Below are 17,007 nucleotides of genomic sequence, written 5' to 3'. Positions count from 1 at the left end.
CCAGCCTCACCATCCCTGTAAGGACCATTGCCCCTGGATTGTTTAGATGCTAGTGCTTTCATCTGATGCCCTACCCCGCCATCACCTGTACCTCTTCCCAACCCACCACAGGGACGGTCTTCATCACCGTAATACCAGGGTGGCCACCATCACCATCCCACGACAACAGCATCCTCATTGCACCTCACCAAGTGACCCAGCTCCAAAATGCCCCCCTGTAGTGGCGTTCTCAGGGCTGCAACTCTTAGCTTAAGATCCCCCCCAAAGTAGAATCCGAGGCAAAGACTTGTGTATAGGGAGTTTATTTTGGAAGTCATTCTAGGGACCAGAAATGAGGGACGAATACCAATGGGAAAAAAGAGAAAGCAGAAGAGCCAAGATAACGGTGCATTATTAGGTCATGCCATGGGTGTCTGGGACTCAGCACTGCCAGGACCTTCCAAGCAGTGCACAGAGGGACCTTGTGGGCCAGATGACCGCCTGACAGAAGCATTCACCCGGTGGCGCCTGTGCACCCCAGGTTGAGGCTGGCTCAGTGGAAGCAACTTCCCTCCACAAGTCCTCCCGCTGAGCCCGCTCCTACCAGCCTTGTGTTGGGGTGCTGCGGAAGCCCCTGGGCAGAAAATGAAAACCGCCTCATGCTGACAGGAGGCGAGGTGCTGGTGGTGCAAAGGGAGCTGAAGCCCGCCCGGAACTGCTTGCCACAGCATGGCTGGAAATAGAGTTGTAGCCGCGCACGTGGCAGGCGGCGTTCAGAAGGAATCTGGTGCATTCTCTCGTAGTTATGAAAACAGGCTCTGGAGCCAGGCTGTCTTGATTCCAATCCTTCTGCTGTGCTTCCTTTCCCTCCACTTACAGAAGGGGGAATACTAAGAAGAAAGTACTTTATAGGGTTGTTATGAAGTAAATGAGAAAATCCATGCAAGATGCTTATAATAGTGCCTGGCACATAATAAACACTCAAGAGCGGCTTCTAATGTCCCCATTTTACAGTTGAGGAAAATGAGATACATATTTTTTGAGGGATGAGGAGAACGGGGACAAAGAGAGGAAGGGAAGGATTTCGAGTAGACCCCGCTCAAACCTCCAGAGAAGCGGAGGCCCTGGCTCTCTCAGCGTTTCTATGTCCTCTTCCCCTATCACAGGAGAGGCCGAAGGAGGGGGAGCAAAGGCTTTCTTCCCTAAACAGACATTCAAGCTTCCTCTGTTCCAGCTCCAGGGTCCGTGGGTTCCTTGTGATGTCACAGCTGGTTGCTATGGAGACCAGGTTGCTGCGAATGTCAATCCGAGGCCCACTGGGAGCACGGTGATCAGCAGCCCAGGCGAGCCCAGGGAGACAAGAAAATGAGGCTGCCCGTGAGGTCTAATAAACACCTCTCGCCGTACCCCAAACACACAGACACACAATACAGCCCACAGGTCCTGAGTGAGTCCCCTGGCCCACCCCACTCAGCTGAGATCTGACAACATATGTTTGGAGACAAACAGCCCCAGCAGCCAGAAGCAGGCCACATCATACGTAGTCAGCATCAGCCACGGTCCCCACCCACTCTCCCGGGGAAAAAGGTGCTGCTTGCAGGCAGCGTGGCATCTGAACATCCCCATGGCGATGCTGAAGTCAGACCTCACTACGGTGATCTCACGCTGGGGCCACCAGACCCAGGCCAGGTTGGGAGTAGGCTGTCGGCCCATCGCTGGCTGTCATTATCACCAGGGGAAGAGGAGAAGCCGTGAAGAGTCGCTCTGGAAAAATCAAATCTGCTCGTAGGGCAATGGGTCTGGGTGAACCTATCCCGGCCCTCTTGGCTGCTGGGCCAGGGCCTGGTTTTTCACAGGGCACCATTAAGGCCACAGGAAGTGGCTTCCTGCCTCTGAAGATAGCATACAACTGCCCTAGAAAGCGCTCTTGTCACCCCTGCTGTGACTCTCCCAATCGGTTGCTTTGAGAGCCTTTCCTTTTACTGTGTATGGGGAACATCTTCTGGGGGGATTGGCAGAGGTGGGGGAAGCACCCTATGCCCTTCTCTAGATCGCAGGGGATCCTCCCTCCATGCCCCGGCGAGGCATTGCCCACCCCCTTCCCCAGGGCTGAGCCAGACTCCAGGCAGCCTCCAGCCACCCGTGCCGCCGGTTCACCCCTGCCTGCCTGCCTGCTGCTGTCCGCAGCCAATCCCTTCTGCATTCCCCGGCTCCGGGCCCCACCGTACTACCTGCTTAGTTGGGACACTTTTGCAGGAGGGACTGTCGCCTTTCTTTTGCTGGACTTTTTTGTTTTTTGAGACAGAGTCTTGCTCTGTTGCCCAGGCTGGAGTGCAATTGCACAGTCTCAGCTCATTGCAAGCTTCGCCTCCCAGGTTCAAGCAATTCTCCTGCCTCAGCCTCCCGAGTAGCTAGGACTACAGGTGCGTGGCCACCATATCCGGCTAATTTTTTTGTTTGTTTTTTGTTTTTTGAGATGGAGTTTCACTCTTGTCACCCAGGCTGGAGTGCAATGGCACAATCTCAGCTCCCTGCAATCTCCGTCTCCCAGGTTCAAACGATTCTCCTGCCTCAGCCTCCCGAGTGGCTGGGATTACAGGTTAGGCTAATTTTGTATTTTTAGTAGAGATGGAGTTTCACCATGTTAGCCAGGCCAACTAGTCTCAAACTCCTGACCTCAAGTGATCTGCCCGCCTCGGCCTCCAAAAGTGCTGGGATTACAGGCGTCAGCCACCGCGTCCGGCCTGGACTTTCTTAAGAAATAGTTACTCCTAACCTACAGCTTGACCTCGTAGCTGGGCCCTTCATTCTGCCGACGGGCAGTGTGGGGAGAGAGGAACCGCAGAGGCGTCTGGGAGGCAAACCTCATTGCCACCCCTTTCTAGAGACGTGGCCTTGGGCAAGTCACATCCCCTCTGAGACTCTTGTTTTCTCAGGGTCATTGTGAGGATTAGATGACCACATAAGTGTTCACCCCTTTCTTCCCAATGCTGCATCTGAACCCCCAGATGCCACCTCCCACATCAGAGGCCCTGCATCCGTGCTCTGCATTTCCGGCTGCCCACACATCTGTTGCTCTGCCCGGGCCCCTCAAGGCTGATGGTGTTCTTACACCTTGCTTTTGCTGACTCAGTGGATGTGTCTAGCTACCACCAGTGCCGACCCCATTCTGTAGGTCCCTTCTAGAAAGGAGAACCACCGAGAGCCTATGCCCTGCTCTGTGTTAGGATCTGTGACAGACATTTCACACCCATTATTCTGATGAACTCTCACCCCAAGCCCGGCACAGAGTGATCACTAGTCCCATTTTAGGGATGAAAAAATTGAGACAGAAGTAAAATAACCTGCCGGGTGCGGTGGCTCACACCTGTAATCCAAGCACTTTGGGAGGCCAAGGTTGGTGGATCATGAGGTCAGAAGTTCAAGACCAGCCTGCCCAACATGGTGAAACCCTGTCTCTACTAAAAATACAAAAATTAGCTGGGCAAGGTGGCGGGTGCCTGTAATCCAAGCTACTCAGGAGGCTGAGGCAGGAGAATTGCTTGAACGGGGACCCGGGGGTCGGAGGTTGCAGTGAGCCAAGATCGCGCCACTGCACTCCATCCTGGGCTACAGACGGAGACTCAGTCTGAAAAAAAAAAAAAGTAAAATGACCTGCCGAGGTCACATGACAACTATAGCTACCATTGACCAAGCATTTTCTCTTTGTTGAGTTTTATGCTAAAATCCTTCACACTTATCATTTCACTATAGAGTAGAAAGTTAAGCACCTGAACTCTGGAGCCAGACTGCCTGGGTTTGAATCCTGCCTCTGCCTCTTACTAGCTGTGTGACCTTGAGCAAGTTATTTAATCTCTCTGTGCCTTGGAGTCCTTATCTGTAAAATAACATAGCAACAGTGGCTCCCTTATAAGATTGTCATGAGGATGAAATTAGGGATAAAATGCTTAAAGACATGTCTGGCACAAAGTAAATGCTATATAGTCTTGTCTTTTCCCTTTCTTGCCTCCTTCCTTCCTTCCTTCCTTCCTTCCTTCCTTCCTTCCTTCCTTCTTTCTTTCTTTCTTCTTTCCTTCTTTCAAAAGGTGAAGAAAGCCTCACAACAGCTCTTAGGGTAGAGTACTACTGTTAGTTGCATCTTAGGGAGTAAACAGGCACAGAGAGATGAGTTCACATACTTGAGGTTACACAGCTCATACATGGCAGGGCTGGGATTAGAGCCCAGGGTTCATTGTATCAGGAGCTGTGCTGGTCCCATCTTGCCATCCACCCTGAAGGAGAGGACAGCAGGGGTCCTGCCAGAGGGTAAGGTCCATGGCAACTAAGAACCAGAAGAGAGTGCTGCCCCACCCACAGAGCCTGGCTGGGGCCGGGTAGGGGCAGGAGGACTCAGTGGCTTGTGGAGGAGGGAGAGAAAGGAATAGCCGGCTGAGGCTCGCCAGGATCCTAGCATCCAAAATTCCTGCTCTAGCTGAGAAGGAAGCATGGCCGGGCTGAGCTGCTGCAGAGCTAGGCTTTGGGTCACCACCAAAGCCCCATGCTTCTTGCCTAGATTGAGCTTGAGCCCTTGTAAATCCTTGCATTTATCAGTAGTACATTCCATAAATGGGGTTATTTCCAACTCTGTGACCTTAGGTAAGCAGCTTGGCCTTACTGGACCATGTGTTATGAGGTTGTTATGGGGCAAGAGTGAGTTAGCGGATGGGAATATAAAGTTCCTGTCACAGTCCAGCACAGGGCAGGAGGTGGAGGTTCCTTTTCCCATGCCCAGGCACCGCGGTTGACCCTTGGTCAGTAGAGCGTCCCCAGATGAATGCCCAGGTGGACACTTGTGTCTTTGTGGTTGTCTTAGGGTAGAGACTCAGAGGCCTACAGATGTCTTTGCCACTTTCACAGGATCTCCGGGAACTGGAAACTGAACTTTAAGAAATAACTATAGTGCAAAGGTGAGTACAAATATAATCAGGTTTTCATCATGTTCTTCCTGCAAAACTCTCTTGGAAATGACAGCCAACCTCCATTCTATTGCAGGGAACTACGGGAAAAGGGTTCAACCCAAAGCAGAAGGGACCGTGATGATCACAGTGACCTCCTGAGGCCAGCATGGTGGTAGCAGCCAGAGACAGCAGCTGAGTGAGACCCCAAGGGAGGGATGAGCCAGGCAGTGTGTGGTTGGAGTTCTCCCAACACATCTCGTTTTCCTCACCTCCAGATCACACACATGCACACACACACACATGTGCGCACACCCACCCTTACACACTCCTGCCCGAAGGTTTCTGCAGGACTCCTTCCTGGCGCCCCGTCCTTTGCTGCCAGTGTCACACCATACTGCAAGGCTTTGCAAACTTTCCCTCCAAAGTGAAGGAGACCCTCTGGCCGTCTGAGGCTTGGCCTGAAGCAACGGCCTCAGAGCGCAATCTCAGGCGTGCAGGAAGTGCGCCACGTGCCACATACATTATCTCACTTAATCTCATTAGCAGGAAATGTCTTTAAAGTCTTATGTTGGTGCTTAAAAATTCATGAGCAGTTTAACCCTTTAAAAAGCCAGGTTTTTAAAAATTTGCAATGAGATTGAGAAAATTATGGTCATCGGAATTCCCTTCAGAGACAACACTTAGCTGAGTCCCTTGGTTGCAGGGAGGAGGCTGATGGTGGAGGAGGGGGCAGTGGGGATGGCAGAGAGTGGGGGGCATGCCAAGGGGACAGTCAAGTGAGAAAAGGTGATACTAAATCGCTCTATATTATATGGAGTGAGGAGGAAAGAGGGTATGTTTGGGGGTGGGGAGACTGTGATTGGGTATGTGAGAGAATGTGTGTGTGAGAGAGAGTGTTGTGAGAGAGTGTGTGTGTGTATGTGAAAGTATGTGAGAGTGTGTGTGAGTGTGTGTGAGAGTGTGTGAGAGTGTGAGTGTGTGTGAGAGTTTGTGTGTAAGAGAATGTTGTGAGAGAGACTGTGTGTGTGTGAGAGTGTGTGAGAGTGTGTGGTGTGTGAATGTGTGAGACAGAGTGTGCGTGTTTGAGAGAGAGTGTGTGTGAGTGTGAGTGTGTGAGAGTATGTGAGAGTGTGTGAGTGTGTGAGTTTGTGTGTGACAGAATGTTGTGAGAGACTGTGTGTGAGAGTGTGTCTGTGAGACTATGTGGTGTGTGAGTGTGTGAGACAGAGTGTGCGTGTTTGAGAGTGTGTGTGTGTATGTGAGAGTGTGTGTGTGTGTGTATATGTGAGAATGTGTGTGTGAGAGAGTGTATATGAGACAGAATGTGTGTGAGTGTGTGAGTGTGTGTATGTTAGAGAGAATGTGTGTGAGAGTGTGTGAGAATGTGTGTGTGTGTAAGAGCGTGTGTGTGAGTGTGTGAGAGAGTGTGTGTGAGACAGTGTGTGAGAGGGTGTGTGAGAGAATGTGTGTGTGTGAATGTGTGTATGTGAGAGAATGTGTGAGAGAGTGTGTGAGGGTGTGTGTGTGAGAGAGAATGTGAGAGAGTGTATATGTGAGAGAATGTGTGTGTGAGTGTGTGTGCATGTGAGAGAGAGTATGTGTATGTAAGAGAATGTGTGTGTGTGAGAGTGTGTGAGAGAGTATGTGAGAGTGTGTGAGTGTGTGTATGTGAGAGAGAATGTATGTGAGAGTGTGTGAGAGTGTGTGAGTGTGTGAGAGTGTGAGAGAGTGTGTATGTGAGAGAATGTATGTGAGAGTGTGAGAGAGAGTGTGTGAGTGTGTGAGAGAGAAAGTGTGTGAGTGCATGTGTGTGTGTAGGGTGGGCAAGATCGAGCAGAGAGATTGAAGCAAGTGAGGCTGGGAGCTGCTTCAAGGAGGAGGAGAGGGAAAGAAAGAGAAAGGCTTGCCTGTCAGAGGAGGAGCTAGAGAGGCAAATGTCAGCTAGAGTTCATGCAGGGGAAGGGAGATGGGCTGTGTGGTGTGCTCCTCTTGGCAGAGGCCTTGAAAGTCTTCAGCAGGACTCGGCCTGTGTCCCCTGGACTTTGGTATCCTTGGCAGTGCCTTGGACCTCACTGGGTACTGGAACCTATTGGTCTCTCTTTCCCACTAGACTGTGATTGTCTCAGGGGTAGGCAACGTGTGGCTTCCTCCCCCAGCCCCAGGCCTAGCCCAGTGCCAGGACTCGTCAATATTGTTTGAACTGGCTGAGCTCCAAGCAGGTGGGTTTGGAGGTTTTCACTCTTTGTTTGTTTTCTAGGTTGGTCTTATTTAACAAGGCAGACAGCCTGGGGTCAGACTCAAATTCTTGCCTGCCCAGTTTCAGCACTGCCTGGAGAATGAGATGGGCCTGACTCCCTCAGGCTGGAGCCCAGATGAGTTCCTGGGTGCAATGGAGGAGGCAGTTGGAGCAGTGGGGACTGCCCAGTGGGAGGGAGGCAGAGCCAGTCTTACTGTTGAGAAGGCAGAGGGCAGAAGGGACTCCTCTTGGCAGTTGGTCCAGCTCTGGGCTACCTTGTCCATCCTGAGCCCTAGGAAAGAAAACAACAGGAGCCTTGCAGTGCAGACCTGTGTGGTCCAGAAAAAGACACGTACAACCTCCCATGGCTGCTGCTTTCAGTCTGAGAGGCGTCAGGCTGAGATACTCGGGCTGCTTTTCCCCTCTGGGTGAGGATGCACCAACACGAACACACAGAGCGGCTGCTTCTACACAAAGGGACCCCGGGAGAGCAGGAGAGGCATTTGTGGGAAGTCACGGGGAACTGGTTGTCCACCTGAAGGTCGACTCTTCTTTGGGGACAGGAGACAGGCAGCACCCCTGTGGGGTGCCAGGGGTTGGCCATCGCTCAACAATGGCGGGACCAGTGCCTTAAGGAGCTCTGGGAAGGAGAACACACCTGCGCAGCATCAGCCCAGCTCTGGTGTGAGTCACCACCAAGTGGCTGATGGCAGCTGCAGAGCAAGTGCAGGTACAGGATGGGCCCTGGTTGGGAGAGAAGAGTGGAAGAGGCATGTGTGGGGTGAGAGCTGGAGGCATGAAAAGGTGGAGGGACGTGGAGGGCACGTGCTTCTCACAACATCAACTCCAGCCAGCGAGCCTGAGCACAGGGCCCTGGGAGTTTGGGAATGGAAACCACACGGCTGTGTGGGAAGGTATAGGTGACCTTCCTCATTACAGGGGCCAGGAAATGCTGACGAATAAACAGCCATTGTTTACTGAGCCCTTGCTGCATGCTGGGCGCATAGCCAGGCCTTCACACACGACAACAATGGCATTTTCTGTGTGCTGGGCACGTTCTGAGCATGTCACTGCCTTCACTCACGTGACTCTCACAAACCAGAGGGCAGAACAGACCACGGAGAGGGTAAGTGGCTAGTCCGAGGTCACCCAGGATCAGGACTCTGAACCGACCCCCGCCAGCTACAGCTTCTCCAGATATGACTGTGCAGTAGATATTCTCCCCACTTTACGGACAAAGAAACTGAGGCTTGGAGGGATTAACTGAGCAGGGAAGGAGCACTCTCATTGTGCCAGGCTCTGTGCTAATCACGTTCCCATCTGTTATTCCCTCCATTCTGGCCACAGCTGTGTGAGGTGGAGATTATGATCTCCAGGTGACAGAGGAGAAAACAGGGGGCTGGGAAAGGAGGGGTAAGTCATTTGCCAGGATTTGATTGGAGAATCAGCACGAAGCCTGCAGAGTTTTCAGCGATTCTCGTGCCCTCAAGGAGCCACAGCTACAGCACCCACATTTCAGGTCTCAGTAGTCCCCCCTGGTCTGGGGGTGAGATGGGCGGGGTCCCAAAAAGACCCTTCTCGTCCAGAGCCCAGCTCACTGCACCCAGCCACTTCCTGCTGCAGGAAATGCAGACCAGGACGATTCCCGTTCCCCAGGGCTGCAGGAGGAGTCAGGGGAAGGGGCTGTCTGGAAGGCTGCAAAATTCAAGTGAAGGAAGGAAAAGCATCCTCTCCAGGGTCTGGGTTCCGATTCTGGCTTAACCTGTGCAGCCTGTGAGCTGATCAGAGCCTCAGTTTCCTGTCAGATAAGAATCATCACCCTCCCCGCCTCGGGGCGGAACTGTGAGGACCAGATAGAAAGGACCCCCGGTACAGTGCTGCTCTGGCTGGACCCCAGGAGTAAAGTCTGAGATGAGGATTCCTGTACAAGGGATGCATCAAGGGTGTGCTCCCAGGGGAGCTGGTGAGGGCGAGGGAGGCACCCAGCCAGGATACATGCAGGAGGGTGGGGAGGGGTGCCCGCAGTGTAGATCATGGCTCTGTGTTGGTCAGACTCAAAGCAAGGCCCTCTGCCACTGGCCGAGCGTCACCCTGGCTTCCAGTTCTCTGCACTCAGGGTCAAAGCGGTTCCAGCGGCCTCATGGCCATCAGATACTAAAGCACACAGAAGCCAGGGGTGGGACGGGGCCCTCAGAGTTGGTAAGCAGCATCCAGCAGGATTTGGGTGCAGCACAGACACTGTCACCTGTGCCTGACACACAACAGGTGCTTATTAAACAGGGTCAGTAACTGCTGGCACCCACAGAGCTGGGACAAGGACCCTTGTGCCTGGGACAAATCGTGTGGCCACCCAGCCTTGGCAGGTGTATCAGTTTTCTGTTGCTGCTGAAACAAATGACCACTCCCTCAGTGGATTAAGCCCGTATTCATGGATTGTATTCTCTTACAGTTCTGGAGGTCAGAAGTCGAAAATCAGGATGGCAGCAGGGCTGAGCTCCTTCTGAAGGCCTCGGGAAAATCTGTTTCCTTGCCTTTTTCAGCTTCTAGGAGCCGCCTGCATTCCTTGGCTTGGGGCCCCTTCCTCACATCCCTCCAGCCTTCACTTGCAGTGTTACCTGTCCCGCTGGAGCGTCTGGCCTTCCGCTTGTGATAACACTGGGCCTGTTCTGACAGCACAGGATACCCTCCCCATCTCAAGACCCTTAGCTGAGTCGTAGCTGCAAAGGACCATTCTACCATGTTAGGTAACATATTCACAGGTTCCGGGGATGAGGATGTGGATGCCTTTGTGGGCCACTACGCAGTCAACCATAACAGGGGAAGAACAGGGACCTCAGCCTCCCCCAAGATGGATACACAGCCCTGCCTTTGTCTCAAGGGGACATCTCTACTCCAGAGCTCCTTGTGGGATGGGGCTGAGACTAGACTTCAGCTGGACCCACATCTTTGCCTGGCTTCTTCCCTTACTTTCTCGTTTCTTTTACCCCTGTAGGTTTCACCCCAGAGCACCCCCTGCAACCAATAAATTACTTGCTTAAGATTCCTTGCTTCTGGAGAACCTGTTCTATGTCACTTTGTAACATTATCCCCATTTCATAGATGGGGAAGCCGAGGTGCAGAGAGAATGACTATATCTTGCCCAAGGTTACACAGAGTCAATGGCAGAGCTGGGACTGAACCCTAGTCTCTTAATTCTCAGTTCTGGGCTCCCTATTCCTCCTATTTGTCTAAGGGCCAGCGAGGGAGTCTGGGGAAGATCAGAGAGCGAGTCCCCACATAGCTCGCCCTTCTCAGGGTTGTCATGGTGCTGCTTAGCTGGCTACCTGCCGGCCAGAGCCTTTTTCTTCCTACCTCTTCTAAGTCCTTTGTTAAGGAAGTGCACTTTGAAGAGCCTTCTGCTTTGAATTTCCGCAGCAGCTCTTTTGCCCCAAATCCTGGCAGCTTGGCTTGAGAATAGACTGTCCATCCAGTGCCCTGGGATGGCATGAGAGGGGACTGCTAGTCCTGGAGCAGGAGGCCGAGACAGAGGCATACCACCCCATCCCCTGAACCCCCTTCAGAAGACCCAGGCCACGACGCAGCAATGGTCCGAACTAAGACAACTCAAGTCTTGTGCTGCTGATTTTCAGTCTCTCCTCACTCCATCCCTTCCTTCCTCTGTTCTAGGTCCCAGTTGCATCTGTGGACCATGGGCTCTCTGCCTTCTGGCCTCTGATGACTCCAGTCAATGGGAGGGCCCAGCAGAAGGAGAGACCAGCGTCTGTTCCTCCCCGATCCTTGCCCTTTCAAGCCTACGGATGGTCAGTTTCCCAGTGAGGCTAAACCCCCACTGCCTCTCCATTTCTTCTTGTGTGTGATAGGCAGTCATGGCCCTCAAGTTGTCCATGTCCTAATCCCTGGTATCTGTGAACCTGCCACCTTATATAGCAAAGGAGACTTTGCAGATGTGATTAAATTGGCCAGGTGCAGTGGCACACACCTGTAATCCCAGAACTTTGGCAGGCCGAGGCAGGAGGATCACTTGAGGTCAGGAGTTTGAGACCAGCCTGCCCAACATGACAAAACCTCGTCTCTACTAAAAAATACAAAAATTAACTGGGCGTGGTGGTGGGCGCCTGTAATCCCAGCTACTCGGGAGGCTGAGGAGAATCGTTTGAACCTGGGAGGCGGAGGTTGCAGTGAGCTGAGATCATGTCACTGCACTCCAGCCTGGGTGACAGAGCAAGACTCTATCTAAAAAAAAAAAAAAAAAAAAGATTTAAAAAGATGTGATTGACCGTTCTTTAGATAGAGAGATTATACTGAATTATCCAAGGTGGGGCTGATGATGTAATTAGGGTCCTCATAAGAGGGCAGCAGGAGGGTCAAGGTGATCTGACGATGGAAGCAGAGGTGGCAGTGGTGTGGCCAGGAACCAAGGCAAGTCAGGAGTCAGGAGAGGCAGGCGATGGATTCTCCCCTGGGGCCTCCAGAAGGAACCAGCCCTGCTGACACCTTGATGTTAGCATTCTGGACTTGTGACTTCCAGAACCGTAAGGAAATAAGTTTGTGTTGTTTTAAGCTATTAAATGTGTGGTGATTTTTTTACAGCAGGACTAGGATATTAATACGCTGCACTTCTGTAAATACCCTCTTAATTACATTATCTTCAGTTAAAGCCTCAAGTGTGTTTTCTGTTTCCTGTCAGGACCTGAGTCATACAACTACTGATATGTGTCAGCAACGGTGTCGATTATTTTATTTATCTCTTATCACCCATGTTGCTGGTGGGGAAGGTGGGACTTTGGTCACACAGTCCATAGTAAGAGGTGGCATCCAACGCTCTGGCTCCAGGACCTGAGTCACAACCTGGCAGGCTGCTGCTTGCCACTGTTAAAGGAGGAGCCTGTAGCAAGGGAAGGAGCCCTCGTGAAAGTGAGAACTGCCCCCACCTCCACCCCGAAGGACACAGGCCCAGGCTCAAGTTGGGTGGGGCGAGTGCAGCCCAGCTGTTCAGGGGCATGAACACTTCACTTCTTGCTTCTGAGGACTCAAAAACACACCCAGGTGCTTTTCGAGGTTTAGCTGAGCCCAAGGAACTGCATTTGAATTGATAACTCTCAGCCCTCAGTTTCCTCTTCCACAAAATGGGAATTTAAATGCCCATTTTGTAGGGCGGCATTGTGAAAATTAAAGTACACATAAGGAATGATGACCACATGGTAATTACCCAATAAATGGTGATCACTCTTATTTAAACATCTATCATAGATGCTAAAACTCTAGCACAGTTCTAGGTACTGGGGATAAATCAGAGAATAAAACAGACAAAACTCCAACTCTCTTGAGATGTTCATTTTGGTGACCTGAAACAGACAATAAACAAATAACTACATTTTTGTTTTTTGAGACTATGTTGCCCAGCTGGAGTGTAGTGGCCTGATCACAGCTCACTGTAGCCTCAATCTCCCAGGCTCAAGTGATTCTCCTTCCTTGGCCTCCAAAGTCGCTGGGACTACAGGCATGTGCCACCACGTCTAGCTAATTTTTGAAAAGTTATTTATATTGACAAGGTTTCACTATGTTGCTCAGGCTAGTCTGGAACTTGTGGGCTCAAGTGATCCTCACACCTCAGCCTCCCAAAGTGCTGGGATTAAAGGCATGAGCCACCATGTCTGGCCAACTAAATTATTGAGTGGGTCAGAGGATGGTAAGAGGTGGAGGGTAGGGCACTGGAGGAGGGGGATGCTGTGATTTTACATAGATTGGTCAGGGGCAACTTTGCAGAGAAGAAGATGGTTTTTGAGCATCTCCTTGTTGCTTCATCTATTGACGTGTTGATGTCCTTGTATTTGCTTCAGTATAATTGGTGCTAATGGGTGGCTGTCTCTTGAACCCTGGGTGAGGTAAGGATGAAGGCTCAGTGTGCCTCGTGCATGTGTGAGGAGGGGTGTGCTTCCCGGCTTTCCCTTCCCCCACCAGCCATTTACTGACTCTGAGCCTTTGTCCAGGCTTTGCCATCCACCTGACATGCATCCCTCCCCTTGCCAAATGCCCTGCCATCCATCAAGTCCGCAGCACACCCTCTCTTATTTCCTTGGTGCCCTCCCCATTCCTTGGGAAGAACTGAGGGCCCCTTCCATGCGTTCAAGCAATTCTCCTTCATCAGCTTCCAGAGTAGCTGGGGTTACAGGAGTGTGCCACCATGCCCGGATAATTTTTGTATTTTTGGTAGAGATGGGGTTTTGCCATGTTGGTCAGGCTGGTCTGGAACTCCTGACCTTGGGTGACCCGCCCGCCTCAGTCTCCCACAGTGCTGGGATTACAGGCGTGAGCTGCCATGCCCAGCCTCATGCATTCTCCTAACACAACTTTATTTTTTTATAGATGAGGAAACTGAGGCACAGAGAGGCTAAGGCCATTCATGTGAACCCACAGAGCCTGACTGTAGAGTAGAGCTCTAAAAATTATCTAATTTTGAAGTTAATTTGTGCATATGGTACAGAATTCAAAAGATGCACAAAGTAATGGAATGAAAATTTAGTCTCTCTCACAGTAAGTATCCACCACAGGTAATTTTGTTGGAACGCCCTTCCAGAGATAATCTGTGTATAAACATACATGTATTTGAAATTTACGTTTAACGCAAATGGGAGGATGGGAGGATGGCAGCTCGTGCACGGCCCCTTGCCTTTTCCTGCAGGTAGCGGCGTCTGTCTTGAGATGGCTCTATATCCATGCACACAGGCTGCCACTTCACTGCTGCTCCATGCAGTGCAGGGAGAACTTGGGGCTGGAGGGCTGAGCCCGTGGTTCAAAGCATGTACACAGCATTGAGCAGCCATGCCTATCCTGTGGTCCTGGCCTCCCTGAATGCATAGTGGAGCAGAAGCACCCTGGACGGTCACCACGACCCCAACAGAACCCAAGCATGGCACTTCCTTTCCTGCCCTCTGTCCCCCGTCAGAAGGCACTGGCTGTTCCAGGATGTGTTTGTCAGAACAGTAGAGGATAGAAAAGACATACATCTACAAGTCTCTCATTCAAAAGAGAGGCTCTAGAGAGACCATCTCAGGCCCCAAATAACTCCAAAGTAAAAGCTGGTGTCCAGCAAGGAAAACGGGAGAGGCACTTTGGTTGTTATCAGGTTATCTCTCTGGGACAGGCAGGTGAACTCAATGTCCAGTAAACATTCCTACACCCATACCTCTGGGTCCTAATTTCTGATCTCTGGGCTTCTGAGGCACAGACATTTCTCAGCTTCCTGGGCAGCTGCTGGCCGTATTGCAGAATCATCACACTGTGAACCCCGAGAGGTCCTCTCACCTAGCTGTTTTTTAAGACGTGGGTCTTGTGCAGGTCAGTCCACTGCTCTGCTAGCTTTTTTTCCTTGAATGCCTCCAGTGACAGGAATCTCACACTCTTTCAAAGACATTTAGGGGAATACCTCACCACCAAATATCAGAACTAGAGGCATCTTAGGAATCTCTTAGCCAACCCCTTTATTTTTTCTAATTATGCTTTTTCCTGCCTTGTACCGTATCCAATACAGACGTAGCTCTTCCTCTGGCGGGCTTCTTTATTTTCCTTTCGTTTGAAAATTTTTAAATTGCTACACAATATTTGTACATATTTATGGGGTGCATGTGATATTTCGTTACAGGCATAGAGTGTGTAATGATCAAGCCAGGGAATTTGGGGTATCCATCATCTCGAGTGTTTATCACTTCTATGTATTGTGAATATTTCAAGTCCTCTCTTCTAGCCATTTTGAAATATCCAATACATTGCCATTAGCTATCGTCACCCTACTTTGCTATCAAAATAGAAGGCTTTGTAATTGCTGCGGTATGGGGCAGGTCCTCTTTCCTGAAGGAAAACACCACCAAAGTAAAGACCAATTCTAGCTTAGTTCAGGCTTCCATAACACAATGCTACCAACTGGGTGGCTTAAACAAAAGATTTTTGTTTCTCCCAGTTCAGGAGGCTCGGAAGGCCGAGATCAAGATGCCCGTGATTTGGCTTCTGGGTGAGGGCCTTCTTCCTGGTTTGCAAATGGTTGCTTCCTGCATCTCCTTACAGGGTGGGTGATCTCTTTCTCTCTCTGTCTTCCTTTCTTTTCTGTCTTTCTTATAATAGCACTAGTCCCATTCCTCAGGGCTCTACCCTCATGATCTAGTCGCCTCCCAAAGGTTCTACCTCCAAATATCATCGCATTAGGGATGAGGGCTTCAACATAGGAGTTTTGGGGGACACAAACATATTTAGCCAATAGCAAATCCCTACTCCCTACCCTAGCTGTCCTCTCCAACTCCACCCAGACAGGATGGGAAGTACCTGGCAATTGTGCTACTCCCTGGGCCTCCAAACGCTTGGCTCCCGTTGCTAATCACGCTCAGACGCAGCCTGAGTCCCTCTCAACACAGCACCCCAGGAGCTGCTCCAATCACTGGGAATCGGCATGGAAGATGACACCCCTGCCATCCTGCTCCTTCCACCGAGGCAGCCCTGCCGATGAGAGTTTCCAAACCCACCCACCTGTAGGGTTGTTTCCAGTCCAACCAGACCAAAGGCCTCTCATGGCCCTCAAGCCGCCTGAGCCCCTGCTCCCGGTTCCGTGTCCAAGCCACCTGCTGTGGAATCCACCTTCCCACACAGTTCAGTCTTTATCATGCCTCACTTCCCAAATGCCATGCTCTACCCCAATCTCCAGAAATGGGTTCAGCCTCTTCCTCAAGTCTGGAGTGCCCTTCTTGGTCTTTTCTGTGTATCCAGATCTCCATCCTTGGAGGGCCTCTGTACATGCAGCCGAGGTTGAGCCACTGCTGGGTGATCTAAGAGAACTTTCCACACACACCTTCAGTTTGTACCACAGCCAGACCTTCCTGCGAAGTGCTTTTATGGGTTTGTTTATTCATCATCCACGCTTACTAAGAGGCCACGTGTTGATCAGAGTTTTTACCTGGGGCCAGGCACCGTGCTGAGACTTACTCATTTCATCCCATTAAATCTTCATGATGTTCCTATAAAGTAGGTCTTCTTATAAGACTGGCTTTTGGGAAATGGAGGCTAAAAGCTTGATGGACTTATCAAATTTGCATAACTGGCCAGCGGCGACCCCAAGATTTGAAACCCAGCCTGACTCCAGGGCTGACATGGGTGGCCCCGTCTCTGCACAGCCACAGCCTCGTGGGTGTAGCTCCCCATTCTCTTCACCTTTTGTGTCCCACGCACACTTCAGACCTCAGCTTGGCAGGGAAGGGGACCCTCTCTGACCTCCACTGAGTCCCAGACACACTCTCAGTGAGAGAGCACTTGTCACTGTGGCCATTTTTATTTATTCGGGTCATTGTTTGAGTCATGGCTATCTCTTTCTGCCCCCTCCACAGACGATAAGCTCCATGGAGGTCAGATTATGTCTGCTTTTACTGCCTTTCTCAGGGTTCTTTAGCAGAATACCTAGCACATGTTTGTTGGATGGATGGATGGACAATGGATGAGAAAAGAAGGAAGGAAGGAAGGAAGGAAGGAAGGAAGGAAGGAAGGAAGGAAGGAAGGAAGGAAGGAAGGAAGGAAGGGAGGGAAGGAAGGGAAGGAAGGGAAGGAGGGAAGGAGGGAAGGAGGGAAGGAGGGAAGGAGGGAAGGGGAAGGGGAAGGGGAAGGGGAAGGGAAGGGAAAGGAAAGGAAGGGAGGAAGGAACTAGATTCTAGATAGAAATTCCAGCTTCCCATCCAGTCAGCCACAACTGTAAAGACAGAGACCCGTTTCTACTTCTCCAAGCAGCAGGGATCTCAAGCAAAGGACAGAAGCTACAGAGGCAACTTTGCTTCCTGGCTGTGTGCTCCACCTCTCTGAGCCTCACCTGCAAAATGGAGA

General features: G+C 51.1%; 1 long non-coding RNA gene across 1 annotated transcript; it reads left to right on the top strand.

Annotated features, from left to right (window-relative positions):
* The first annotated feature begins 1,414 nt into the window (after positions 1-1,414).
* Positions 1,415-5,545, top strand: LOC112607283. Its single transcript, XR_003115758.1, has 4 exons — positions 1,415-1,920; positions 2,305-2,402; positions 4,832-4,925; positions 5,011-5,545. It is a non-coding gene; the product is annotated as an uncharacterized LOC112607283 (long non-coding RNA).
* The last annotated feature ends 11,462 nt before the right edge of the window (positions 5,546-17,007 follow it).

The sequence above is a fragment of the Theropithecus gelada genome, chromosome 14 (genome assembly GCF_003255815.1).
Source record: "Theropithecus gelada isolate Dixy chromosome 14, Tgel_1.0, whole genome shotgun sequence".
Lineage (NCBI taxonomy): Eukaryota > Metazoa > Chordata > Mammalia > Primates > Cercopithecidae > Theropithecus > Theropithecus gelada.
Note: the sequence above shows the minus strand (reverse complement) of the source record. Positions and strands in the feature narration are given on the sequence as shown.